We start from the raw sequence: 12378 nt of genomic DNA, 5'->3' as shown, positions 1-12378 counted from the left end.
CGCCTCCACGCTCCCAAGCGGCGCACTGTAGCAGTGCGCCCCCCGGCCGGCCCCTAAATTGGTAAACTGTTTTGAAGAACAGATTGGATTCATAAATGTCTTTAAAATGTTCATACATTTTCAACCAATTATCCTTCTTGAAACTGTAAGCAAGTAATCAAAGAAAAAAATTTTTAACTTTTTAAAAAAAGTTATGTATGGATAACTGTTGGTCAACAAATTAGATCCAGATGAAATGGATAAATTCCTAGAAACATACCACCTACCAAGACTGAATTATGAAAGAAAACCACAAAGTTTGAACAGAACTATAGCTGTCAAGATGAGTGACTACCGTTTTCCATTTTTCTAATGCAGGACCCCCTTGAGGATTTCTTGCAGGGCTGGTCATGTGGTGGTGAACACCCACAGTTTTTGTCAGTCTAGAAGATACACTATATTCCCCTCAGTTTTAAAGGATAGTGTTGTTGGCTATAGTATTCTTGGCTGGCAGTTTTTTTTGTTTAAGTATTTTGAATATATCATCCCATTTTCTTCTGGCCTGTAGAGTTTCTGTTAAGAAGTCTGATGTTAGTCTGACAGGAGCTCCCTTACAGGTGGCTTGATGCTTTATCTCTTGCTTCTATTAAGATTCACTCTTTGTCTTTGAGCTTCACCAGTTTGAGGAGAAGGTCTTTTTTTTTTTTTTTTTTTAAAGATGACCGGTAAGGGGATCTTAACCCTTGACTTGGTGTTGTCAGCACCACGCTCACCCAGTGAGCAAACCGGCCATCCCTATATGGGATCCGAACCCGTGGCCTTGGTGTTATCAGCACCGCACTCTCCCGAGTGAGCCACAGGCCGGCCCCAAGATCAGAAATTCTTTCTTCCACCTAGTCTAGCCTGCGGCTTAAGCTCTCAATTGTTTTTCATTTCATTGAGTGAATCTTTCAGTTCCATGAGTTCTTCTACATTCCTTTTTAAGGTATTAATTTCTTTGTAAATTTCCTCCTTCATATCCTGGATTTTTTTTTCTCATTTCATTATGTTGTCTAACTGAGTCTTCTAATATCTCAGTGAGTTTGTTGCTCAGAATTCTTTTTCAGCCATTTCTAGGGTTTCCTGTTATATAGGGTCGGGTGTTTGAGAACTATTGTATTCTCTTGGTGGTGTCTTATTTTCTCAGATGTTCGTATTTTTACTATCTCTACATTGATTTCTGGTCATCTGGTAGAGCAGTTGCTTCTTCTATTACTCTGGGGAGGGTTTGATAAGAAAGATATCCTCTTCTTTTTCTGGTCTCCACTGGTGACACTCCTTGTGTCAATGCAGTCAAGTATCTGATGGGCCACCTGCACGATGGCTGTGGCAACTGCTGTGGCATCAAACCACTTTTGCAGCAGCCATGGCTGTGGCAGTGCATGTGGTGGGCCACCTACGTGGAAGTGGTGTTTTCATCATGCTCCTTGCCTGCTTCCAGGTGGGGGATGCTGCCCTCAGCTCCTGCCTAGGCCCCCAGGTGTGCTCTGCTGCTTGCCTGCTTCTGGACAGAGGAGCTGCTTCCCTTGGCTCCTGCCTAGCCCCCAGGCCCCCTGAGTGTGCTCTGCTGCTTGCCTGCTTCTGAGCAGAGCAGGATTGTTTTCTTGATATTTTTTTTTCAGATAGATTTTTGCTTGCTTGTTTGTTTTAGTGTATATAAATGCTACTGATATTTATATGTTGAGGGTGTATCCTGCAACTTTACTGAATTCCTTTATTAGTTTGAACTGGTTTTTTGGTGGAGCTTCAGGGTTTTCTATATATAAGATCATGTCATCTGCAAACAGAGACTATTCCACTTCTTCCTTTCCTATTGGGATGTCTTTTATATCTTTCTCTTGCCTAAGTACTCTGACTAGGACTTCTAGTACTATATTGAATAGAAGTGGCAAGAGTGGGCATATTGTCTTGATCCTGATCTTAGAGGAAACCCTTTCAACTTTTTACCATTATGTATAATGTTAGCTATGGCTTGTCATATATGGTATTTATTGTACAATCCTTCTATACCTAATTTGTTGAGAATTTTCCTAATGAAAGAACGTTGAATTTTGTTAAATGCATTTTCTGCATCTACTGAAGTAATATGGTTTTTATCTTTCATTCTGTTAATGTGGCATATCACATTTACAGATTTGTGTATGCTGAATCATCCATGCATCTCAGGGATAAATCCCACTTTATCATGGTGAATGGTCCTTTTAATGTGCTGTTGAATTCAATTTGCTAATATTTTCTTGAGGATTTTGCATCTACATTCATCAGGAATATTGGCCTATAATTTTCTTTTCTTATAATGTCCTTGACTGTCTTATGTTTGGAAGTATTCCCTCCTCTTCAATTTTTTTGAAAGAGTTTGAGAAGAATTGGTATTAATTCTTCTTTAAATGTTTGATAGGATTCAGCAGTGAAGCTGTCTTAGTCCATTTTCTGGTGCCCGTAACAGAATAACTGAAACTGGTTAGTTTATAAAGAAACAAAATTTCTATCTTACAGTTCTGGAGGCTTGGAAATCTGAAGTCGAGGGGGTACATATGGTGAGGGCCTTCTTGCTGTTGGGTGCTCTCGACAGAGTCCTGAGGCAGTGCAGGGCATCACATGGCAAAAAGGATGAGTGTGCTAGCTCTGTCTCTCTTCCTCTTCTTATAAAACCATCAAGTCCCACTCCCATGATCCATTAATCCATCAACCCATTAAATCATTAATCCATGAATGAATTCATTCATTCATGAGGGCAGAGCCCATATGACCTCCTAAAGGCTCCACTCTCAATAACTGCCACATTGAGGATTAAGTGTCAACATGAGCTTCGACAGGTAGAAACATTCAAACCATAGTCAAATACATCATGTCCCAAGCTTTTCTTTGATGCAAGATTTTTTACTACTGATTCAATCTTCTTTCTTATTATTGGTCTATTCAGATTTTCTATTTCTGTGTGATTCAGTCTTGGTGGTTGTATTTATCTAGGACTTTATCCATTTTTTTCTAATCTATCCAATTTGTTAGTTTATAATTACTCATAATAGTCTCTTATAATCCTTTGTATCTCTGTGGTATCACTTGTAATGTTTCCTCTTTTTTATTTACTTGAGTACTCTTTTTACTTAGTCTAACTAAAGGTTTATCAATTTTGTTTACGTTTTAAAAAAACAATTCTTAGCTTTGTTGAGTTTTTCTATTGTTTTTCTAGTCTCGACTTCATTTATTTCTGCTCTGATCTTTATTTTTTCCTGTCTTTTACTAACTTTGGGCTTAGTTTGTTCTTATTTTCTAGTTCCTTGAGGTGTAACATCAGGTTGCTTATTTGTGATCTTGTTTTCTTTCATAAACTCCCTTCTTAGGACTACTTTTTCTTCATCCCATAAGTTTTGCTATATTGTGTTTCCATTTTTGTTTGTCAAGATTTTTAAAAATTCCCCTTTTAATTTCTTCTCCAACCCACTGGTTGTTTAGGAATGTGTTAATTTCCAAATAACTGTTAATTTTCCAAGTGTCCTCCTGTTATTGATTTCTTGTTTCTACCACTGTAATATTAAATGATATCTTTTATAATTTAAATCTTCTTAAATTCATTAAGACTTCTTTTGTTGCCTAACATATGATCTATTCTGGAGAATGTTTAATGAGCACTTGAGAAAAATGTGTATTCTGTTGCTGCTGGATGGAATGTTCTCTATATGTCTGTTAGGTCCATTTAGTCTAAAGAGTAGTTCAAGTCCAATGTTTACTTACTGATTTTCTGTCTAAATGATCTGTTCATTGTTGAAAGTGGAGTATTAAAATCCCCTGCTATTATTTCATTGCAATCTATCTCTCTCTTCAGGTCTATTCATTTTTGCTTTGTGTATTTTGGTGCTCCAATGTTGGGTCCATATATATTTACAATTAAACTGTGTAATTAGTCTATTTCTGTTGCTTATAGCAAAATAAATGGTAATTTATTTTTAATAAAACTAAAGTTTTAAGAAAACAAAATTTATTACTTACAGCTTCAGAGGCTGGAAGTCCAAAGTCCAAGGGATATATCTGGTGAAGGCTTTCTTTGATGGAGACTTCAGTGATGGCAGGGATCACACTGCGAAAATGGTGGAGCAGAGGGAGAGCAGAGACTAACCTTCTCACTCACTCTCTTTTTAAAGCCCTCAGAACCATGCCCATGACCACCACTATTAATCCATTCATTATGGTATGGTCCTACAATCTATCACCTCTTCAAGGTCCCATTTTTAAATTACCATAATAGGAGTTCCTACCCTCAGCAGTTACAGTGGGGATTAAGTTTTGGTGGGACACTCAACCAAGGGCATTCTGTCTCTTGCCCCCCAAAACTCATATCCTTTTCACATACAAATACATTCATTTCATCCCCAGAGTCTCAATGTGTTTTAACTCAAAAGTCCAAAGTTCAAAGTCCTACCTATGAAATCAAAACAAGTTCTCTACTTCCAAGATACAACAGTGGGACAAATATAGGGTCCTAAACAAGTCCAAAATCCAGCATGACAAGGCATTAAATCTCAAAGCTGGGGAATCATGTACCTTGACTCCATGTTTGATGTCCTCTGCATGCTGGTGTGGGTCCCTAAGTCCTTGCGCAGCTCTGCTTCTATGGCTTTCCTGTTCTCAGGCCACACTTCAGCTCTCCCAGGCTGGTGTTCCACTCTGGTAACTCTACAAATCTGGGGTCTCTTTGGCAGTTCTGCTCTCATGGCTCCACTAGGCATGGCGCTGATGGGGTTTCTCTGCTTCATCTCTGACCCCACATTTCTGCTCATCATTTCTCTAGTGAAGGCTCTATGCAGTGACTCCACCTCTGTGACAGATCTCTCCCTGGGCCTCAGAGACTTTTCCACACATCCTTTGAAATTGGGGTGGAGGTTCCCAAGCCTTCACAGCTCTGGCATTCTGTGAGCCTGCAGTCCTAACACCACTTGGATGCCACCAAGGCTTCCAGCTTGTATCTTTCAAAGCTGGGGGTCCAGCCATGCCTGGGGCCAATTTAGCCAAGGCTGGAGCAGCAGAGGTGCATGAAGCAGCATGTTGAGGGGGTCCTGGGCAATGAGCCTGTGGAGGGCACCTCAGGCCTGTTCCTCAGATCATTTTGTCTCCCTAGGCCTTTGGGCCTGAAATGGAAGGGTTGGCCCCACAGTCTTCTGCAATGTCTTCAGGGCCTTTTCCCCCTTCTCTTGATAATCCCTTTCTTTTGTACTAATCTTGTTAGCACCATTGCATTTTTCTTCTGAAAATGCTCTCTGCTTCTCTACCACATGGCCAGGCTGCAAATTTTCCAAATCTTTATGCTCTGCTTTCCTTTTAAATTCTGGCTTTTACATCATGCCTTTTCTGCATAACTCAGTAGCCATGTAGTTTCCTGAATGCTTTGCTGCTTAGAAATTTCTTCTGCCAAATACTCTGGTTCACAACTCGTAAGTTCCAACTTCCAAAAAGTCCTAGAGCATGAACACAATGCAGCCACGTTCCTTGCCAGTTCACAGCAAGGTTGAGCTTTGACCCAGTTCCCAGTAAGTTCCTTCTCATTTACATCTAAGAATTCCTTAGCATGGTCTTTATTGTCCATATTTCCTTAAGCATTCTGGTTGCCACCATGTAACCAGTCTCTAAGACATTCCAAACTTTCCCTCATCTTTTTGTCTTCTTCTGAGCCCTCCAAACTCCTCCAACCTTTGCCTAACATCCAGTTCCAAAGCTACTTCACATTTTCAAGTGTTTGTTATAAGCAACACCCCACTTCTCTGGTACCAATTTTCTGTATTAGTCCTTTTCTGTTGCTTACAACAAAATGCATGGAACTGGGTAATTTATAAGAAAACAAAATTTATTGCTTACAGTTTCAGAGGCTGGAAGTCCAAAGTCTAGGGAATAAATCTGGTGAAGGCTTTTTTTGGTAGTGACTTCAGTGACAGCAGGGTATCACATGCGAAAGTGGCAGAGCAGAGAGAGCAGAGACTAACCTCTTTATTTACTCTCTTTTCAAAGCCCTCAAAACCATGCTCATGACCACCATTTTAATCCATTCATTATGGCCCGGTCCTACAATCTAATCACCTCTTCAATGCCCCACCTTTCAATTACCATAATAGGATTTCAAACAGTAAGTCTTTAAAAATGACTTGCCTTCTCCTCAAATGGAATACAATATAGCTATTGTTATGGTACCTAACAATGCCCAATATGTGAAAAAAAAAAGGGGGGTTTTATAATTTAAGATAGCTCTTGATTTATAATCTATAGGCTTTGGTCCAGTAACTTTTGGGAGTACAGAGGACAACACATGATGTCATTCTCAACCAAGAAAATCTTCAATGGCTCCTCCAACACTAATTACCGGTAGGATGAAGTTCAGACCCTCTTGCCTACTTTTGTAGCACCAGCATTTTTTCAAACTACCTCATCATATTCATCTACCTACAGTTGCCTGAAAGCAACCATTATTTTATTCCTTCTACTTTCCCTCCTTTCCATCATTTCACAAATATTTATTGCCTACTTACTCTCAATAATGTGGCACTTTTAACACTTAACTGAAATTTTCTTTATTACTATGACTGTTTAACCTAAATAAATTACAGCTTCATGAAACTTATGCTATAGGTTGTTCTTAGTAACTTTTAAAATAGAACTTAAACTTATTTTTCCCTTCTCATTCTGTACTTTCACTGTCCCCATCCTTACCCCCAATTTCTTCTTTTCCCTGCTTATGTTTTGGCCTTCCAATGACCTCAGTGATCTTTTTGAGACTACTTAGCTTAGTTGGTGACACCTAGGGTCCAAATACTTTCTTCATAACAATCTTAATATTCATTTAAAATCTTAATGTTCATTTCAAAAATCACAATAATAATAATACACACATACATAAACAAATTCTTTAGTAATGGAGATTTTTGTCTGCTTTTATAGTAATTAAAAATGTAATATCAATATTTCTTATAATTAAGCCTAAAATCCCTCTTTGAAAGGTACCAAAATAATTTAAATACTCGCCACTGGCTGGTAGATGATTTACCAGTTCTTTATGTCCCTTATATGTAAGCTCAATTCCCATATCATCCAGGAAGTTGTCCAGGTTACAGATCTCAATTTTTTCTTTGAAGAATGGAAAAATGAATAACAAGAAATTGTGATTTTTCTAATGATTTTGAGGCATGAAAATACCATGTTAAAGCCTGGCAATGAAGAGACATGTTTTTCTCCTTTTATTTCCAAGACCCCATTAAAACAATTAAAATGAGGTGAGAGAATAATAAACTGATAATAACAAAGAGAATAAGTAGGAAAGGAGAAATGTGGGCATAAGTAGAAAAGAAGTTTTATATTTATGAAATATTGTTTATATTTATATTATTAAAGTAGGTTCATTTATCTAATTCAGTCATTAAACATTTGTTTGTTAAGTGCCTTCTATAAGCTAGGCACTATTCTAAGGTGCTAGGGATACGACAGTAAACAAAACAGAGAAAGCCTCTGTCTCAAGTAGTTTATATGCCACTTTGGAGAGACATATAATAAAGAAGTAAACAAGTAGGTACAATACATAAAACAGTGTGGAGAAACCAAAGTCTAGAATATCCAAAAGAGGAGGCTCTAAGTAGATAGAGGGAAAGGTGTGAAGGAAGCCAATTTGCCCAGAAAAGGTCAATGCTCAGTTTTAGCATTAAGTATAGAAGCAAGAAGGCAGTGGGGAAGGGAGACTGAAAATAAAGAGGTTAACTGAAAGTGTATCTATGGAACATTTATACCAGCTAGCCTCAACTTCCTCTTCTCCAAAATCTCTGAGTCACAAAGGAAAAGGCAGTTCAGCATTATTTCCTGACTAAAATATTGGAGAACTCTTCAGCAAGAGAAAGAAAACCATAGCTGTCAAGGTGGATTTTAGTGACTGAGAATAAAGTCTAACTAATTCTGCCATTTAGAGGACCCTTGTACCTAACTACTGCCTCTCTACCTGCTATCTCTAAAGCAAAACTTGGCAGGCAACAAATTTCATTCATTTCATTCATATTCAGGGCTCTTAGACAGTCATCCTAGAAACCTAAAAGGTCAACCAATTTACAAAGACAAAAACAAGACAAACTCATACTGACTACCACGCATAATCAGTTCAGTCTCCCATTCTTAACTATATCAATAGATAATTCAAGAAATGAAAGATAATTTAAACCAACAAAGACCTCTAATATGTTCAGAGAGATTCTGAGAGATAGTGCACTCATAATTTATGAGTATGAGGCTATACAAAATGAATTTTTAAAAAAGCACCCTTGGAAATTAAAAATAAGATTTCTAAACCTTTAAAAAAAAAATAGGTCTTCAGAGAGACACAAGCACCTCAAGCTGAAATGGCCCACAGAGTTCTGAGCAACGTGTATGAAAAAGATTCACAACTAGATCCAACATTGTGAAATTTCAGAACTCCAAGATAAGGAGAAAATTATTGCCTCCAAATAGAAAAAAAGAAAATAACAATCACAAAAGAACAAGCTGCAGGTTGTTGCAGGTTATCATCAAACTTCTCATTAGGTACACTGGATTCTTATAAGTAATGGAGCAATGTTTTTAAAATTCTATAAGAAAATGATTTTGAACCTAAAATTCTATTCCCAAATAAACTATCATCATAGACAATATAATGAAGTGGAGTCCATGCAATATACGGAATGAGTAAGAAACTGGAAGATGTTGGTAATGCACTAGTTTCTTCATTTAATAACAAAAAATAAATAAAAATAAACCCCACAAGAAAATCCAGAAAAAAAAGACACAGTCCACAAATGAACAAATTTAAAATGTGATATAACATTGACATATTGATAACATGTAAAAAAGGATCCATTTGAACTTAACTCCACGACATTCTCCTTTGGGCAGCACAAATGTCATAACCCTGAGAGAAATGAATATAATGCTAGCCCATTTTTTAAAGTAAAAAAATATGTAAGGAAACATATCTGTACATATGTATATACAATTATATATTTATAATAGTAACTATTCATGTAATTATAGTAGCACTGTTTATTAGTTTTCAACTTTTGGAATAAACCTGTAGAAAAAGTATAGAAGAAGCAATTGTGGCTATGAAACAGAATAGAGTGTAATCCTATTAACCTTAACAATGAAAGAGTAAATCCAACAGATTTCTGGAGATTGAAGAGAAAGATTAAAAGTACTAATATCCTTAGATTCTACAGTAGACAGGTCAAAAGGATATGGAATAAGAAATGGAGGCCAATCTTTATTATTTAAACGTTATCAATTCAATGAACAGAAAAAGTGAAACATATCTTTTAAGTACTACAGCTTGTGAAATGAAAAGGAGGTGAAAGCTGTGTCAGAAGCTAAATCATCATCAGGAGCAGAGTCAATAGAGTCTACAGATCCTAGATAGTCTCCAAGATCATTCCAGGGGTCCACAAAGTCAAAACTATTTTTTATAATAATAAGAAGACATTATTTGCCTTTTTAATTGTGTTGACATTTGCACTAATGATGCAAAAGCAATAATGGGTAAAATTGATGCCATCTGATTACCATCAGGGCACACGTATGAAGCAGTCATTGTATTCTTTACGGTCATGCATTTGCGGTAAAATAATAACAATTTAATAAAAAACTAAATTAACAAACTACAAGGAAAAATTTAAAAATAGAGAAAAATATGGGAAACAGCAAACTGCTTTCATCAATCTTCACATGGCAATTTTTTGTTCAGCTTTAAGCATCTTCACAACCCCTAACAATGTATTCATATCCATATTTTCATCATCTGTAAGATAAATTCACATATATAAGCATTGATACTCAAAAATTAATTCATATTTTATAATTTTTATAATTTTCTCAAATTTTTTCACCTGTTGTGTTCTATTTCCTCATGTCTATAACAGAAAACACAATAGTACCTACCTCGTAGCTTTGAGTAAGCAATAAGAGATGGAATAAGTGCTTAGACCTATGCTTTTCACATTTTATATGTTCAGTAAATGATAGTCACTAGTTTTATTTTTTATTTTTATTTGTCCTTTTTGAGACCAGCTGCACCACGCTCAGCCAGTGAGCGCACCGGCCATCCCTATATAGGATCCGAACCCATGGCGGGAGTGCTGCTGCGCTCCCAGCACCGCACTCTCCCGAGTGTGCCACTGGCTCGGCCCCTTTATTTTAATTTTAATTTTAATTTTAATTTATTTTTTGTCTTTTTTTGTGACCGGTAAGGGGATGCAACCCATGGCTTGGTGCCGCCTGCACCGTGCTCAGCCAGTGAGCGCACCGGCCATCCCTATATAGGATCCGAACCCGCAGCAGGAGCGCCGCTGCACTTCCAAGTGCCGCACTCTCCCGAGTGTGCTACGGGGCACGTTGGCCCCTTTATTTTTAAAATTAATAGAAGCAGAGACTATACGTATTCTTCCGATATAAAGAGACAAAGTCATACCACATATCTTTTCTCATTTAAAGTTTTTGCTATAACACTGATGATTATAACACCTCTTTTAAATATAAAATCTAATTTGTTAAATTTCCTATTACTCTCTAGATGTTATACATGACTAGAAGGCTTATTATAATGGCCTGGAGAATAGCTCTTCATGAAGAGTAGTCAAACAAATATTCCTAACTATATGGAGAGAAACAAACTCTATAGTCAATGTTTCTGCTTTTCACATTTGGTAAGGTCTATAAAATGAAGTTAGGGGAACATGATTTTAATTAGCAAACAGTTTCAAGTCATGGCAGCATGACCTGATGCTACCCTCTGGTCTCTACATATATGCTAGATAATTTCTTATGTGGAAAGTAAATAAAGAAAATCCCAATTGTACAGTAAAAGAAAATATAAATACAGTATACATGAACACACATACAATTTTTGGAACTATAATCAAGAGAACAACAGATTCTGAATCAATGATAAGAATCTTTGTAATATGCTCTCAAATAGACCCTATGGAATGTGACTGATAGAAACAAGCCATCTAATTTCTGATTCCTTGTTAGGGAAATTAGAAGGTTTTTGAAGTTTCTTTTGGATTAATCCTAGTCGACTGGGATTTAAAATATTTTGTTCTGTAAATTAAGGAAATTTAATCATTTTCAATGTAAAATAATACCTACCCATAATACTTGCCCACATAGTTGGTTATAGAATGATAATCCCCAAACCAATTGACAGTATTTTTCCAGATTAGTCATAGATTGGAAATTTATGTTGAGACCACAACAAAGAGGACGTTGAATACTAAGCTAAAGAGTTTTCACTTAAATATAGGTAGTGGATATGTAAAAGAATTGTGGTTATGAGAGTAATGTCCTTGTTTTAGGAATGCCCTTATTTAGTATTTAGTATAACCAACTTGCAAATGATCAGTGAAAGTAAATCAGAACAAAAAACAAGAGTAAAGATATTTCTGTAACAGTTATCTGTTGTTCAAAATTCTGTGCATCAGGAATTTGAGCAGGGGTCGGTGGAGATGGTCTGTCTCTACTGTACATAGGGTTGGCTGGGCTTGCTCATGTGAACGTATGCGGGGCTGAGGGGTTTAAAACGCCCTTCCTCACAAATCTATCTGTTCAACTGGGATAGCTAAAATATGGGGGCCTGTCTTCTTGTGGTCTATCATCCTCCAGGGCCTCTATCCCACTGTGGTCTAAAAATCCTCCAAGGTCTCTCTCTATGTGGCCTTTCTATCAAGATAGCTGGGCTTCCTTATGGCAGCTCAGGGATCCAATAATGAAAGCAGAAGTGAGATGCCTCTTAAGGACTAGACTTGGAAGATCCAGAATGTGACTTCTGCCACATTCTATTAGTTAAAACAAGTCACAAGACCAACCCAGAATCAAGGGATAGGGAGATATTCCACCACTTAATGAGAAGAATGGCAAAATAAAATTACAAAGAAGCAGGGGACAAATTATTACAGTCAGTCATGAAAATAACTTACCATGCAGATATAGATATACAGAGAGCAATAAAGCAAATGTGGCAAAATATTAACAACAGATGGATATGGAAGTGGGGCAAACAGAAGTTTGTTGTATTATTTCTGCAATTTTTCTGTAGGTTTAAAGTATTTTAAAATAAAAATCTGGAAGGACATTTACTTGCAGGTTCTTCTCCATGCACTACTTTCAGGTGCTCATGAGAGAAAGACTGGGGCATGCCAAGAGTCTAGTGACACAGAGAAAGAAATACCCCATGTTCTCATTCATATTAAAGAGCAAATAAATAAATTGTCCAGAGCCATTAGAGCCCGGCTGCCTGCCTGTCCGGAGCTAAAGAGCCCGCCCAGCTATTGCCTCGAGGCCTCAGAGCCTTGTTTGCTGTTATCTTCCGTC

The 12378-nt window shown here is 37.2% G+C and overlaps 1 long non-coding RNA gene across 1 annotated transcript in view; it reads right to left on the bottom strand.

Annotated features, from left to right (window-relative positions):
- Nucleotides 1-9401: 9401 nt before the first annotated feature.
- The window catches only part of LOC103603627, a 17378-nt gene continuing 14401 nt past the window's right edge, over nt 9402-12378 (bottom strand). Inside the window, exon 4 of the long non-coding RNA XR_551636.1 lies at nt 9402-9808. This is a non-coding gene — a long non-coding RNA (uncharacterized LOC103603627). The remainder of the gene's footprint in view (nt 9809-12378) is intronic.

This window comes from Galeopterus variegatus, unplaced genomic scaffold (assembly GCF_000696425.1).
Source record: "Galeopterus variegatus unplaced genomic scaffold, G_variegatus-3.0.2 Scaffold4712, whole genome shotgun sequence".
In the NCBI taxonomy this organism is placed as follows: Eukaryota; Metazoa; Chordata; class Mammalia; order Dermoptera; family Cynocephalidae; genus Galeopterus; species Galeopterus variegatus.
Note: the sequence above shows the minus strand (reverse complement) of the source record. Positions and strands in the feature narration are given on the sequence as shown.